The 15,034-nt window shown below is 41.5% G+C and overlaps 1 protein-coding gene across 30 annotated transcripts in view; it reads right to left on the bottom strand.

The window, feature by feature from the left end:
- The window catches only part of ARHGAP24 (Rho GTPase activating protein 24), an 826,886-nt gene that overhangs the window by 474,068 nt on the left and 337,784 nt on the right, over window positions 1-15,034 (bottom strand). For 3 of the 30 annotated variants that reach the window (XM_084973639.1, XM_021100785.2, XM_021100778.2), the window contains exon 1: window positions 4,641-5,055. The exons of the other annotated variants lie outside the window; for them this stretch is intronic. The gene's annotated coding sequence lies outside the window, so the exon portion shown is untranslated. Of the gene's footprint in view, window positions 1-4,640; window positions 5,056-15,034 lie in introns of those variants that run through there. 30 annotated transcript variants of the gene reach the window in all.

Below are 15,034 nucleotides of genomic sequence, written 5' to 3' on the forward strand. Positions count from 1 at the left end.
AGGAAAGAAACAATACTACTTAATCAGAAGAGACACATTTTTTAAAGCAGTAAAGGCAAAGATGAATGAAAAGAGATCTTTTATAAGGAATGTTGAAACACATAACAAAAAGTGCCAAGACATTTTCCATGGAGCCCAGCTCTTTTATACTGACTCCCAATAAAAATAAAAAAGTATTACATTAAAGCATAGTGAATGAAGACAATGTAACAAAAAGGAGTTGTAACATGATTAGGCTAGTACATTTCCAGTCATATAATTTGATAAAAATAGAGGGCATGGATGATTTCAAGCTTAGTGGACTATTACTCTTAAATATCAATGGCGGTTCTTCCAGTCCTCTCAAGGATACTATCTAAAAAGCAGCTTGAGCAACTTGAACTATATATATGGTTCCTGGAGAGTGCCTGAAACACAAGTATCCATGTGCTAAATGGCAAGTATGCAAGTGACAAAAGTAGCACCACTCGGAAAATGAAATAAGTCCAAATATTTTGGCTCAAGAGGAGTGTAAACCCCATCCATCTTCTGCATGTTCAGCAGCAGAATGAACTATAGACAAAGACACATTTTTTCAGGAAGGAACTTTGAGCTTAAATAGTCAAGTGGAATGAAAACAAAACCAATACAGTAAAGCATCAGTAAAACAAAAGAAGGTGGCCCTCTGAATGTCCTCCCTCCATCCACCTCCGCATTCTCCTTTAATTAAATCTGGTCCCCTTAAGCACTAGCACTTAAGATAATTATTAAATAGCCAAAATTAGTACTTCTATTTTGTTTTATTGATTAAGATTATTGCCCATTCCACGGGCCACAGAACTTCCAATTTAATGCCATTATTAGTTCTCACAGCTAAATCCAAGACCTCCCACTGTGATCTGGCAGAGTACAGATTTTTACAGTATAATATAAAAGGCAATTGTGGAAGATAAGTATCTTTTTTAACTGTTTCTATTCACTTTAAATTCAGGTGCATTTTGTAATTTCAAAACAAAAAAAAAAATGGTCCTACACTAGTTTCTTGTTTTGTTTGCCTTTACTTTAGAATAGCAAGAACACAAGATTTCATCTATTATAGGAATTAAATTGGCTTGTGCGGGCTTGGTTTGGCAAATGAATTATGTTTGGTAGCATTGTTACTTTTGGAAAATAAACTCTGAGTCCAAATAGACATTTTTCAAGTGGACTTTGGGGAAATAGCCATCTGCACAAATTGAGGTCCATCACTGATTTATTCATTCATAACTTTGCTTGCTCATTTACGAAGGTAATATTAACAGATGTCCCTTATGCTTCTGACACTGCGCCAGGCACTATATACAGGTGGTTCGTCCAGCCGTACACCCACTAGTTGGTTGGGGAGGGGGGCCCATAAAAAATCCTAAAATAACTATTATACATATGTTAAAACAACATGAAAGTAGGTAATGATTAATTCTTCCTACGTGAAATTGGGTAAGTCTTACGAAGGAAGTTCCACTCGAAGTGGACCACTGATAATCAAGAGGGGCTTTCCAGGCAGAAGGCATCCAGGAGAATGAAGTCCAGGAGCAAGAAATCCTAAGTATGAACCGTGAGGGGCCCTAGTATAGGAAGACAAAGATAGAAAGGAAGGGCAATGAAGAGCTTAAAAGTCGCTATACTAGAGTGTTCAGAGTTAACGTCATAGATATTGGGATCCATCCAAGGTTTCAGAACAAGAGACTTATACAATTAGATCTCCCCTTTATAAAGATTAATTGTGGTGATGCCCCAGTAGGATGGAGATGGTATTTAAAGGCACACGTGTACACAGTAACCTCTGAAAATTGAACATTCTTTGACTCTTCATCACAATCCCTCCACCTCCAAATGTGCTTTTTACTTAGCTGCCGAAACCATCAAAATCTTATAAAGTTTGAGTTACAGCAAAGACAGACGAGATACCATTGCAAGACTCAATACGAGGTTCCAATTCTTCACATGAAGAACATTAACTTCATGGTTAAGTTGCCTATTTACAATTTCAATTTTAAATATCTTTCTCCATCTGGGAGAAATCTTTATCCTTTAGTCACAAAATTGTCAACAGGCAACTTTTAATTTTAAATCTTTTGTGCTTTTTATCCTCAGTAGAGTGCAATCCATGGGGGTAAAATGGATAGGTCAGGTTCTTGTTATCATCAAGCTTCTCCACACCTATGTGTGACCAGCTGGGTGGCTGTCCCTTCTTACTGGTCTCCAAGCTGAGGCTCTATCCACCTCCCCCATCTTGTTTCTCCGAGGAGCTCAGCTTTATAAAAAACTGAAACATAGTAGAAAGAAGGAATAGGCATTATATAAGCCCAACTCATAGTAAAAGAACCCTTCAACACTGACCAGACAATAGCACAGAAGAATAACTGCAGGGAGCTAAGATGCTCCTGCAGATTGCCAACACTAAGAGCAGGAGCCAGATGCATGGCCTGGACTACCGACTTCTAGCCCTGAGAAATAGGCCCCGATACTAAGAGAGCCAGAAAGAAAACACACTTCAATGGGCCAGTAGGTCATAGCAAAACTATTCAAGGCGCTGTTGGTAAACAACAACTCGGCCTTGGCCAAGACAGCAAAATAAACAGACTCAAACCACTCTGTACCACCTGCTGCACATTCCTCATCCTTCCTGCCCCACCCCATCCCCACTTCCCTTAACCCCCACCCTTCACCCTGGAGAGGTCAAGAGCCCACAGTAAATATAACCATGATGGTAAAAATTATCAGAGCTTTGGGTATTACCATTCTGAGCAAAACCTGAAAGGATTTCACTGGGAATTTCAATACAGGACACTTTTCACTTTTACGCAAATCTACTCTCTTGTCCGGACGGGTGCACTGGCATTTGTTTTGCAGTGATTTTTGGAAGAACACAATCCTTCCACACTTACTATCAAGTCTGTATTTTCAAAATGGTTCAAATTCACTGTATACAGAGCCCACAAGAACACAGCTGAGAAACCATCCTTCTCTCAAACCCAAACCCCTGAGATTAAGTAATAAAACCAAATAACAGAGTTGAAAGCCAAGGACAGACTGAGTTTCAACAGTCTTTCACATGCAGAAAGGATTACAGAGTCTCAGTCCTTTTATCATTCTATTTGTGTATTCCTCACACATACCTCAAACTAAATTCCAGATCTGAAAAAGTTCACAGCTTGCCCCTTATTCCCACGTAAAGGTCTTCCACCAAGAACACACCTCCTCTGAGTGGTAGGAGGGTTTTTTTTTTATTTTAAGATTTTGTCAATATCTCTGTCCTCCAAGAAGTCTCAGGTGAATTCTCTGACAACTCAGTAATGGCTCTAAAGAGATCAAATTTCTAGTCTAGCTACCTGAAGGTCAGGGACTCAGGGAAGACAAAAAGGGGGATCCTATTATAGGGCTCTCTTAGAGGTTGAAACATCTCCAGAGAAGAGGAAGTAGTAAGAAATGTGAAAGGGAGAGTGAGATCTTAACAAGTCTGAGGTGGGCTTTTACTTGTTTTCTGGCTTTTTCTAATATATTAATTCTGTGTGTTTTATGATTCCCAGCTTAATACCAGCATCCATTCTTGCCCGTAAGGGCTGGTTTTGAGTTCTAATTGGAATCAGGGGACAGATTGTTTGTGTTTAATCTGTCTGTTCATCTTCTTCTCAGTAATTGAGTAAAGCTCTTAACTCTACTGTAAATATCCCTGGGTTTCAATTAATTTGTCTTAGAAGACACAGCAACACATACTGTTTTACTTATGGATAAGTAGACACTTTACAACTTTTATATTTTAAATACCCAGCATGATTTATTTATTTCCTCATTTTAGAAACTGATGAAATAATGATGTATTGCTAGATTTAAAAAAAGAGTAACATGAATTGAAAGAAGCAGAAGGAGCTTGGAAATGATATTTTAAATGCATTAACATAATCATAGGCTCCAAGGGAGTCTGGGCTCCCTATTAGCAGCTGGTATTGAAAACCTAACATCTCCGAGGAATCCAGAATAATATCATCTCCCCTTCTATTCGGGGACTTGTACAAGAAATGCAGTCTGAATTTTATTTATTTATGTATTTATTTAGGGAGAACCTATTACATATTTATCAAGAGAGGGAGACTTCCTCAAAAAGTTACTTTTTTAAAAATCTAAACAAAATCTTTTGGGCGGCTTAAAATTCACCAAAGATTCTCTAATGCTTTGTTTACAATGAAAGTGTTTACTATTAAAACATACGTCTGTATGCCAATTATCTAGGAAACTCTCATAATACAGGACACTAGCGGAGAGAAGCAACGGGGAAGGGGTGGATGGATAGCAGGGGAAGTGAACTGCACAGAGCTTTTATTAATACCCTCTATTTTTAAGCCAGAAACACGTACTAGCAGCTTGCGCCGTTTTTAATCCTTTTAAAAATAATAAAGGCGCATTGTTTCCCATCATCTATGCGCGCTCTCGCGCGCGCGCGCGCACACACACACACACACACACACACACACACACTGCACCCGACTCCTGTGATCCCCTCCTTGCCCCTCGCACCCCCGTCCCTGGCACTGGCAGCTGTGCCCGCAGCCCACGCCCGCGCCCCAGCGCAACCCAGTCTCCCGAGGGGGCTCCGGCGCGCACCCCCCAGCGGCGTCACCTACCCGGCTCGGAGCGCACAGCAGACGGGAGACGGCGACTGCTCCCAAGTCAAAGGTCCCCAGGACAAGCCAAAGAAAAGGAGAAGGGCAGTCTCCTTACTTCCCACAATAAGGGGAAGTGCTGCGCCCCATGCACTTGGTGGCTCCGCAGCTGTGGTTTCGGAGGAAACACACGGCGGCAGAAGGAGCTGCGGCTGGCGTGGAAAGTTGTGGGTGTTTCCCCCCCGCCGCCCTCGCCTCGATCGTCTCCTGTCCCCGCTGCAGCCCTGACAGCTCCCCTTTGAGCCCCTCCGAAGCCCCGCCGGTTTTCCACCGGAACTGGCCGAGGTGGCCACATGCACTTGAGAAATCCTAGCAGTTGCGCAAAGAAGAGTCCCAGAAGTTAGAGTGATTGTGTGTGAATGTGTAAATATACAGTACAAGAGGCTGGAGCAACTGAGCGGGGCCAACCCTCAGACACAGCCCTGGGTTTCAGATTTCATTTGGCAACTGGCAGCTTCAGATGATTCGAGCCGCACTACTGGGGAAGCTGGAGGAGCCCTGTCCTCCCCGAAGGCCTCATTGCTAGGCTAGCTTAGAGCCTGAGCGACACCGCCCGCGGGGCGCCCAGCTCCCCTATGGCCAGACAGAGCCCTGCTTCGCTGCCTCGGCAGCTGGCATCACTCATTTTATTTCAGGTATAGCATAGACACGCATTGATCACAGACTTGAGGCTGTGGGTGCGGAGAAGGGCAGAAAATACAACCTCCTGCCCCCTAGAAGCTCTGCATTTCTGTGTTTGTTTGCCTGTTTGTTTGGCGGGGGAGGGAAGTCACTCCTTTATGATATAGAGACATGGAGATATAAGTAAGTTCTGGGTGCCTTCCGCCAAACCCCTCAAGGTTTTACTTGCTTCTCTCGCCTACCCACGTAAAAAATCTGATTTCTCCAATCAGAATTAGCTGGGTCATTAAACCTGTATTCCTAGAGCTGTTTCTTTAGATGGATGCCCTCTAGTTAGAGCTTTAGAGAAATTCAAAGCATGATTACTTCCTCATCACAGTTGAAGAGCTCTCAAAATGACCCAGTGTGAACCGAAGAGGACAGACTAGTAAACACTTTGCTGACGCAGCCCCCTCTCTTCCCACCAGCAGAAAAGGTCTCTTTCAAACCTGGACAGGACAGTACCGGTTACCTGGAACTCCAACTTAGTGATTTCAAAAAGCTTCATAAAGATCTCTGCTTTAGATGGTTTCAGATCATCACTCGATTTCTTGAAGACATGAAGAATGTGCTCATTAGGGATCTCCAATGATAGGGAAGAACACACATTCCGACTTAAAAACACCGCAAGAAAAGTCAGGGTGGACACTTACGTGTTTTTTTCTCTTTTACCCTTCTTTCTCCAGTTTTTGTTTTTGGTGTTTGGTTTTGGTTTGTTTGTTTTGAGTCTTTCTTCCTGGTGATCTGCCCCATCCTGGCCTGATATCCCATTAGAAAATTGATTTTCTGGTGGGAGAATTCTCAACCCTTTAATGTATCAAATTTGGTTCTGTGTTGCAGGGTGGGGGGGGTGATTCTTTGGCATTTTCTTTTAAAAATGTGTATGGGATTTCTAACCAGAAGCAAAGTCGCTTATTTTCTAATTGTTAGGAATAAATGAACTTCATCAAATCATGTGGCTTTACCTGCTCCACCTGCACCCTGGTAGGTAAATGCTGACGGGCAGAATTGGATCCTCGGGAACACAAGTGGCAACAGGTATGATTTAAGATCCTGACATTTAAAAAAGACAAGGAACCTCTTTCAGGACCTAACCATTATCGCTACAAGCAGTGTAGACTCAAAACAATCCGAAATTGCACGCAAAGTGGTTGCTGGATTGTCCTCACCCTAAAAAGTGAAGACAGGCTTTTATGACACATCCCTGCATCCAGGACTTTCCCCCTCACATCTCCTGAGCTCTTTCTCCACCCTTTCTCCCAACACCCCTGCCGTCTGTGACGTGTGTGATTATCTTAAATTAGGCAGTACAGCTGAAGAACAGGAGACTGCCACTTGGCGATTAAGCAACTGAGGAAGGCTATCTACCAAAGCTCTGTGTTCCCCCTCCCACTCCTCTGCAGAAAGAGAGCAAGCACTATCTCCTAGAAGCTCCTTGGGGATTTAGCAAAGATCTCTGTTCCCGCAGAGTATAAACTGAACTAGAAAACACTCGGCCGTTCCCAGTCCGTATACTACGTTTTCTCTCTCTTATTTGTGGTTTCATTGGGACTGGAAGACATCCTCATACACACTGTAGCAACTTTAAAGGAGAAATAAATTTGTAAACGGGAGACTTGAAAGATTCTAACCAGCAGAGATGTCAATGGGACTGATACAGGCTCCAGGGAGTTGGTGTCTGTCCTTCAGTTCCCAGAGGCTCTGGTGAGAACCTGCCCAAGGCATCACTTAAGGCCGAATCCGACCAGTCCGCTCAACGGAGTTAAAGTCATGTTTCTGATGAATAAAACCCACAAATGCTTCAGGAGTAAGGGCTAACTTTTCAGGATTCCTAAATCATAGACATCTTCAGAAAGAAAGTCTATTAAAGGTCAGTCTAAAAGGCAGGCAAGGAGTTCCCGTCGTGGCTCAGTGGTTAATGAACCCAACTAGGAAGTATGAGGTTGCGGGTTCGATCCCTGGCCTTGCTCAGTGGGTTAACGATCCGGCGTTGCCGCGAGCTGTGGTGTGGGTCACAGACACGGCTCGGATCCCGCGTTGCTGTGGCTCTGGTGTAGGCTGGTGGCTACAGCTCCGATTCAACCCCTAGCCTGGGAACCTCCATATGCCTCAGGAGTGGCCCAAGAAATGGCAAAAAGACAAAATAATAATAATGATAATAATAATAATTAATTAATTAATTAATTAAAAAATAAAAGGCAGGCAAGGTTTTAGAGGTCTTTACAAGGAGATTTACAGGAGGGATGTGTAATATTTCCAAGACCAGAGGGATTTCAGGGACCTTAGAAAAGAAATAGAGGGTGAGCGAGAAAAGGGAGGAGGGGGAGAGAGAGAAAGCAGATAATGGCCTTACTACACTTGGCCAGAGTCATGGACAGAAAAGCATCCATAAACAAAGCCCCTTGGACACTCTTTCCTTCTCATCACTTTAGTTAGAACTTAGTTAGGGGAACCTCAGCAAGAGTTTGTACCGTGACTTTGTCTTATATTTCAAACATAGGGTCAAAGAGCACTATTAAACAAGTATGGATTCAAAACTGTTTTAATGCATTTTACTAATTTAAAAATTGTAAAGAGTCCTTGCCAGATTCTTTGAAGACCTTAGTATAGGGTAACGTATTGTCATGTTACCCACTTGTCCATTAATATCAGATACCGGGGCTTTTTAATTATGTTTTCTTTTGGGAAAACATAAATTCCTAAGAGGGCAAAAAACACAGTAACAAAACTGAATAGTTGAGAATTGCCAAAATCCTAACATTTCCTTCGGGTTCTCACCAACAATGCAGAATTTGTGTGGGTCCCGGACTATGCCAAGATCTGATTTCAGAATTAGCATAGAAGGCTGTCCTCTAAGGCATGTCTGTTTCAAAATATCTGTCTTTGGTTCTTCTCTTAATTTCCTGGTGGAAGTTTTTAATGTTTTTAGAACGTCCAGTTTTGTCTTGGCTAAATAAAGTGGAAAGAGATTATGGGAGCTTCACGCCCACCATCCCCCCAATACTTTGGATCACATGATTCAGGAAAAGGGGGAGTGCCCCCCTACTATTAAAATGTTGGAACCAAAAATATGCAACTGAATCCTTGTGAGAGATAATAAAAAGAGAAAGTGCAAAAGAGACAGGGGATACTGTACTGGTGGATTCCTTGCACCTCGATAATTCAATCACAGGTCTGCTGTCGGTCAAGGGCTTTAAAAATGAAGCACAAGCATGGTACCTGCCTACTTGGATCCTGAATGGAGTGCAGTAGCATCCATCTCTGTGTACCCTTATTGAATTGATATATTTTTGGTGGCAGCCAGTGTCCTGCTCCATTTTGCCCTAGGTTTTCAGATTAGATGGTACACACACACACACAAAAGAATTGAATAAATTTAGTTTTAAAATAGTGTTTGTTGTTTTTATTTTTTTGTCTAATAACAAAATTAATGTATGTTCGGAGTTCCCGTCGTGGCGCAGTGGTTAATGAATTTGACTAGGAACCATGAGGTTGCGGGTTCGGTCCCTGCCCTTGCTCAGTGGGTTAACGATCCGGCGTTGCCGTGAGCTGTGGTGTAGGTTGCAGACACGGCTCGGATCCTGAGTTGCTGTGGCTCTGGCGTAGGCCTGTGGCTACAGCTCCGATTGGACCCCTAGCCTGGGAACCTCCATATGCCGCGGGAGCGGCCCAAGAAATAGCAACAACAACAACAACAATAAAAGACAAAAAAAAAAAAAAAAAAATTTAATGTATGTTCAACTCATGAAATTGGGAAGCTACAAAGAAGCATAAAAGAAGAAATTAAAAACTGCCACGATCTCACCATACAGAGATAAGTACTTTAACATTTTGTGTATATCTAATGTGTGTGTGTGTGTGTGTGTGTGTGTGTGTGTCTTACATAGGGTTCGGCCCTCACCAAAGCAAGATCCTCTTTGCTTGGGCTCCAGATTCAAACCTGCATTTCCAGTTATAATGGTTTTCTTTGATACTTCTTAGAGCTAGACTGCAGAGTTTACAGGATTCTGTTAAAAAACTAAACTCTCCCTTCCAGGATATGCAGATCCCCGCCCCCAGTCAGCTTCCAGAAAAATCTCCTGCTTTGTAGTATCAGTGGTCATTTCTAAATCTCTCCCTTACTGGTCTAGAGTCTCCCTGAACTTGGTGACTCACAGTTTCTCTAAGACCTTGCCTTCCTGGCATTCTCAGCCCAGCTCTCCTTTCTCTATGAGTACAAGCACGCACACACGCCCACCCTACACACACACCGTCTACATTCGCATCGCACACGCACACCCACACCTTCCACCAGACACGTAACTCCCCACTTGTGGACTCAGCTCTTAATATTAAAAAAGGCATGAAATTTAAAATATTGAAACATCTAATTCCATTTGAGTATCTCAGCAATAGTAAGATGGGCTTATTTTCCATACACATATCTTTTTGTAGATTTCAAGCTTATTCTCTTGTTGGAATCTTCTCATTAAGTTTATGCTGTTTAGAAAATTAAACATTGCCATTGAAATACTACTCAGCTATAAAAAAGAACAAAATAATGCCATTTGCAGCAACATGGATGGAACTAGAAGCCCTCATACTGAGTGAAGAAAGTCAGAAAGAGAAAACCAAATACAATATGATATCACATATATCTGGAATCTAATATACGGCACAAATGAACCTTTCCACAGAAAAGAAAATCATGGATTTGGAGAACAGACTTGTGGTTGCCAAGGGGGAGGGGAAGGGAATGGGATGGACTGGGAATTTGGGGTTAGGAGATGCAAACTATTGCCTTTGGAATGGATAAACAATGAGATCCTGCTATAGAGCACTGGGAACTATATCTAGTCACTTATGATGGAACATGATACTGTCAGAAAAAAATGTACACATGTATGTGTGACTGGTCACCTTGCTGTACAGTAGAAAATTGACAGAACACTATAAACCAGCTATAGTGGAAAATATAAAAATCATTATTACAAAAAATACAAATAAAAAATAAACACTGCCATTGAAATAAAACCATCTGCTCCCAGGAACTATTTACTTGCAGACTACCTAAACTACATGCGACTTAAAAAAGGTTTCCTATGTCTTATGTGTAAGCAGATAGAAAGCAAATTATCAGTATGTTCTTTACATGTGTCCACTTGCACTAGTGTAATTCCAAGCCTTATCATTTGTCTAGGATATACTCATTTCCTCCTATTTTCATCATATTCCAAGCTCTTTTAATAATGGATTACTTGTGGAGTTTCCTTTGTGGCTCAATGGGTTACAGACCAGACTAGTATCCATGAGGCTGCTGGTTTGACCCCTGGCCTTGCTCAGCAGATTAAGGATCCCCCCTTGCTGGAGCTGTGGCATAGGCTGGAAGCTGTAGCTCTGGTTTGACCCCTAGCCTGGGAACTTCCTTATGCCAAGGGTGTGGCCCTAAACAAACAAACAAACAAAATGATTAATTTTGCCTCCTTTTCCATTTGTTTCTTCCCCTTGGCATTGCCTGCTTTATCTAGTTTCAAATAATCTGAGACTTAAAGAGAAGAACCTTTACCTCATCACAGACCTCTTCTCCCAATGATAGGAAACATACACTCAAGATACAAAGGTGAGCTATCAAGACTGTTAATCACCTCGGATACTGGGCACAATTGATCCCATGCTTGAGTAAATGTTTTTTCCCTGGTTTGGGCTGTTAACTAGAGACACAGAGCCAGCATTGTGTCACTAAAAAACAATGAGATTATCAAAGAGAATAAAATGTTTTCTTGTTACAGAGTGCAGACATAACCATCAACGTCTTAAACTGTCTTGCCTGAAAACTAGGTAAGTGTGAATGAATCAAAATAATCCATTCAAACACATCACCACTATTAATGAAGAAGATGACAGTGATAACTATAAAGTAGTAGAAACATTCCTTTCAGTTTTTGAAGTGTCTTTCTATATGTGGCATCTTTTCATTGCAGCAGTTTTATGAAAAATCTGTTATTGCTTACATTTGACAGAAGAGAGAACGGACAGAAAGAAGGCTGGAAAAAAGACTTGAATTCAGGCCGTTTGAGTACAAATTATGGATTCTTTTTATTAATGTGTCAGCAGCAGAATCTCCCTATGAAAAAGATGGCCCAATTTCCCTTTCACCTGTCGCTTATACTGGTCAAGTGTTACCATGACATTCTTCTATGAGAAGGAAAACTGTCATCCTCCTACAGACTCATTTTAAATCCCATTTTAGGTATTAATGCTAATGTCCTATCCTACCAAATCTTTTATTCAAGCTTCCAAAAAATAGCAGAATTAACTGCTCTCTCTCTTTCTCTCTGGGCTCGCCATCTGTTGTAGGTGCTAATGAAGAGTGAATTGGCCCCAAAGCAGGCAGAAATATCAGAAAGAACAGCAAGTGGTTTAGATAAATCACAAACTTGAAAATGAGTTCCAAAGAAATGAACCTTGGTTTCAAGATCTTGAAGTGAAACTGAAAAAAGATTGAAATCAGAAGTTTGCTTCTTAAGGCATAAGAACGGATAGAGGCAAGTGATATAAGGAATAGATTTGAGGATAACTAGTTCCTCAACCTTTGAAAAATCACCAAACATAAATTTCCTGGGAAATCAATAAAAATAATGTGATTCTGAAAAATTTCAAAATACGTAGGTGACTATTCCAAGAAGACAAAAACTAAAAGGCGGTTGAAGATATGGGCCATTATGCAGATAAAACGAAGCAGAAACCCCCACGTACAAACACACGCGCGCACATGCAAAAACCAAATAGGCCTAAAAAGATCATTATCCTCTCCCTTTTCCCAAATTGCTCAGCTTTATTCAAGGTTTAAAAATGAGAGCAAACAAGCTTACTCTGCAAGAGGGGAGCGGCGAGGCCAGGAGTAAGGTGGGAATGAGCTGGGTTGAGGCTGAGGACCACGGTGGGGTTTCTAGATGCTGAGCAGTCTGTCCTAGATGACTTCAGCAAAGACGTTCTGTCTGGTGTGTTTTATTTGATAATGGACACACCAGTGAAAGAGGCTTCCGAATGGCTCTAATGGGGAAAAGTTCCAATGAGATAGAAACTGAAGCACCAAGACTTCAGCCCAAGACATCAATGCACTTTCAAGGAAGAAAGATGCTTGTGGGTGGACATAATAAGATGAGCCCATTCAAATGTCCTTTTAATCAAACTTGGGGGGAAATGATTTCGAGTACCTTAGGAGAGGGAGTATCAAAAATGAACAAACAATAGAAAATGAGACCACGCTTTGGGAGGCCCAATTAAATAAATTTAACATCCGCTTTGAAAAAACCTCTGCTATCTGGGCTGGGGGCTGAGGGTATATTCAGCGTCTGTGGAAGCAGCAACAGTAAAATCAAACACACCTGGCCTTTTAGGTCCAATGCTGGGGCACACTAGAGTCACCAGATAAGACAGTGGACGGTAGCACTGGGATTTGTGGCAGGACACTATCAATAACTCCCAAGGAGAGGACAGAGTGTGGTCCATACGCTGCCAAGGGGAAGTGGGAGGCTGCATGGAATGGGGGTTTCCATTGATTTGCTGGCAGAGACTCAAAGCCTGAAGTCTAAAGCCTGGACTTTGAGCAGTATGTAAACTTTCACCATCTTTGTCCCTATCTAAGCCCCCTTAAGCTGCTGTGGATGCTCAGGTCCTAACACAGGAATTAGAAGGGCAGTGTAGTTAAGCCCATTACTGGTAATTTTATGAAGACAAATAATATTGGGAGAAATGAGCAAATTCAAGAAAGTATCTGCTTGCTATGTCCATGGGAGTTCCTTTTACAGGTGAAACTGTTCAACACCTCACAAATGCAAGGCCTGGTTAGATGCAAAGTCAATTCAGATGTTATCCATGCCTTCATGAAGTTTGCATACAATCACTGAGAATGACTGAACTCACAAGGTTTAGAGTAAGTTTCTCCTGTTCTTTGAAGGTAAGGCAGAAAAGATGCTACAATATAGACATTTATTCTTGGCTCAGATCTGGCCTCTGAAAGTTGCTGGCAACATCTCCACAGGCCAAGAAAAGGCTTACTCTTCATATGGTAATGTTAGATCATTACATTAGACAGACGCTAGCCTCTGGTCAGCATATAAAGATATCAGTATTTAAAGTATATATGTCAGTATTTAAAGATATCTTAACAGACCTCATATTTTTGCTCATGTGTTTAAATTCTCTGCACATTGCTGTACAGGCCAGAGACATGAACATATGTAACAGGAAAACTGCCCAGGTACTCAACAGGTGGGTTTTTCTTCGCACACACTGCACAAAAGCTCTTGCTTTGAAGTGGCAAAAAATAGGAAAAAAAACACTCACTGTTTATATATAAATGAGAGAAATTCAGTGATAGTACCTAATCTTTGAAAATCAGTTTACAGACATTTAAATATTTTTCTGGATTGAACATTACATGAGGAAAGCTTAAAACAACAACCAATTCCTTCTATTTTCATCTCTAACTTTAACTGCTTATCAAATTCGAAAAGCAATATACATTTGGGTTGAAGTTTCCCATACTTACTTAAGCCCAAATGACAAAATTTAGAGAAATGTAATATGTAGGCTTAAAAGTGATTTAAGTTACCTTTTCCCCCTCCCTATCTCTCTTTTCCTTTTGGAAGATCACTGTAAAAATGTCCATTTCATTAGGCTTTTTATAAATTAATATTATAAAACAAATATTTAAGATTAATGTACTTGCCATGTATAAAATGACTCAATTCCTCATGATGTACCCCATTGGGTTTATTAAAAAATAGTCAAATGGTGATTTAAACTAACTGATACACTTTTCATACAAAGATTATATTAATTTAAAATTGTTAATACTAAAGATTTATGTTAATATTACAATGGAAAGACTACTTTAACTTTATTAAAGATCAACACTGGAACTAAAATGCAGGAGTTCCCTCTGTAGCTCAGCAAGTTACGAACCTGACTAGCATCCACGAGGATGCAGGTTTGATCCCCGATCGTGCTTAGTGGGTTAAGGATCCCGTGTTGTCATAAGCTGTGACATAGATCGAAGACACAGCTCACATTCCAAGTTGCTGTGGCTGTGGTGTAGCCAGCAGTTGCAGCTCCAGTTTGACCCCTAGCCTGGGAACTTCCATTTGCCTTGGGCATGGCCCTAAAAGCAAAAACAAAAACAAAAATAGAACTAAAATGCTTAAATTTAGGCTTTTCTGCACAGAGTTCCATTGAGTAGTCAGAGGTTATTTTGCAAAAAAATAAAATAAATAATTTTTTTTTTTTGGCCTTTTTGCCTTTTCTAGGGCCGCTACTGCAGCATATGGAGGTTCCCAAGCTAGGGGTCTAATTGGAGCTGTAGCCACCAGCCTGCGCCACAGCCACAGCAACGCCAGATCCTTAACCCCCTGAGCAAGGCCAGGGATCGAACCCGCAACCTCATGGTTCCTAGTCGGATTCGTTAACCACTGAGCCACGACGGGAACTCCAATAAATAATTTCTTTTTTTTTTTTTTTTTGTCTTTTTTTGTTGTTGTTGTTGTTGTTGTTGCTATTTCTTGGGCCGCTCAAGCGGCATATGGAGGTTCCCAGGCTAGGGGTCGAATCGGAGCTGTAGCCACCAGCCTACGCCAGAGCCACAGCAACGCGGGATCCGAGCCGCGTCTGCAACCTACACCACAGCTCACGGCAACGCCGGATTGTTAACCCAC

This window comes from Sus scrofa, chromosome 8, assembly GCF_054392235.1.
Source record: "Sus scrofa isolate SSC_HxYL_T2T_F1_AM1 chromosome 8, Sscrofa_HxYL_maternal_Yorkshire_Landrace_v2.0, whole genome shotgun sequence".
Lineage (NCBI taxonomy): Eukaryota > Metazoa > Chordata > Mammalia > Artiodactyla > Suidae > Sus > Sus scrofa.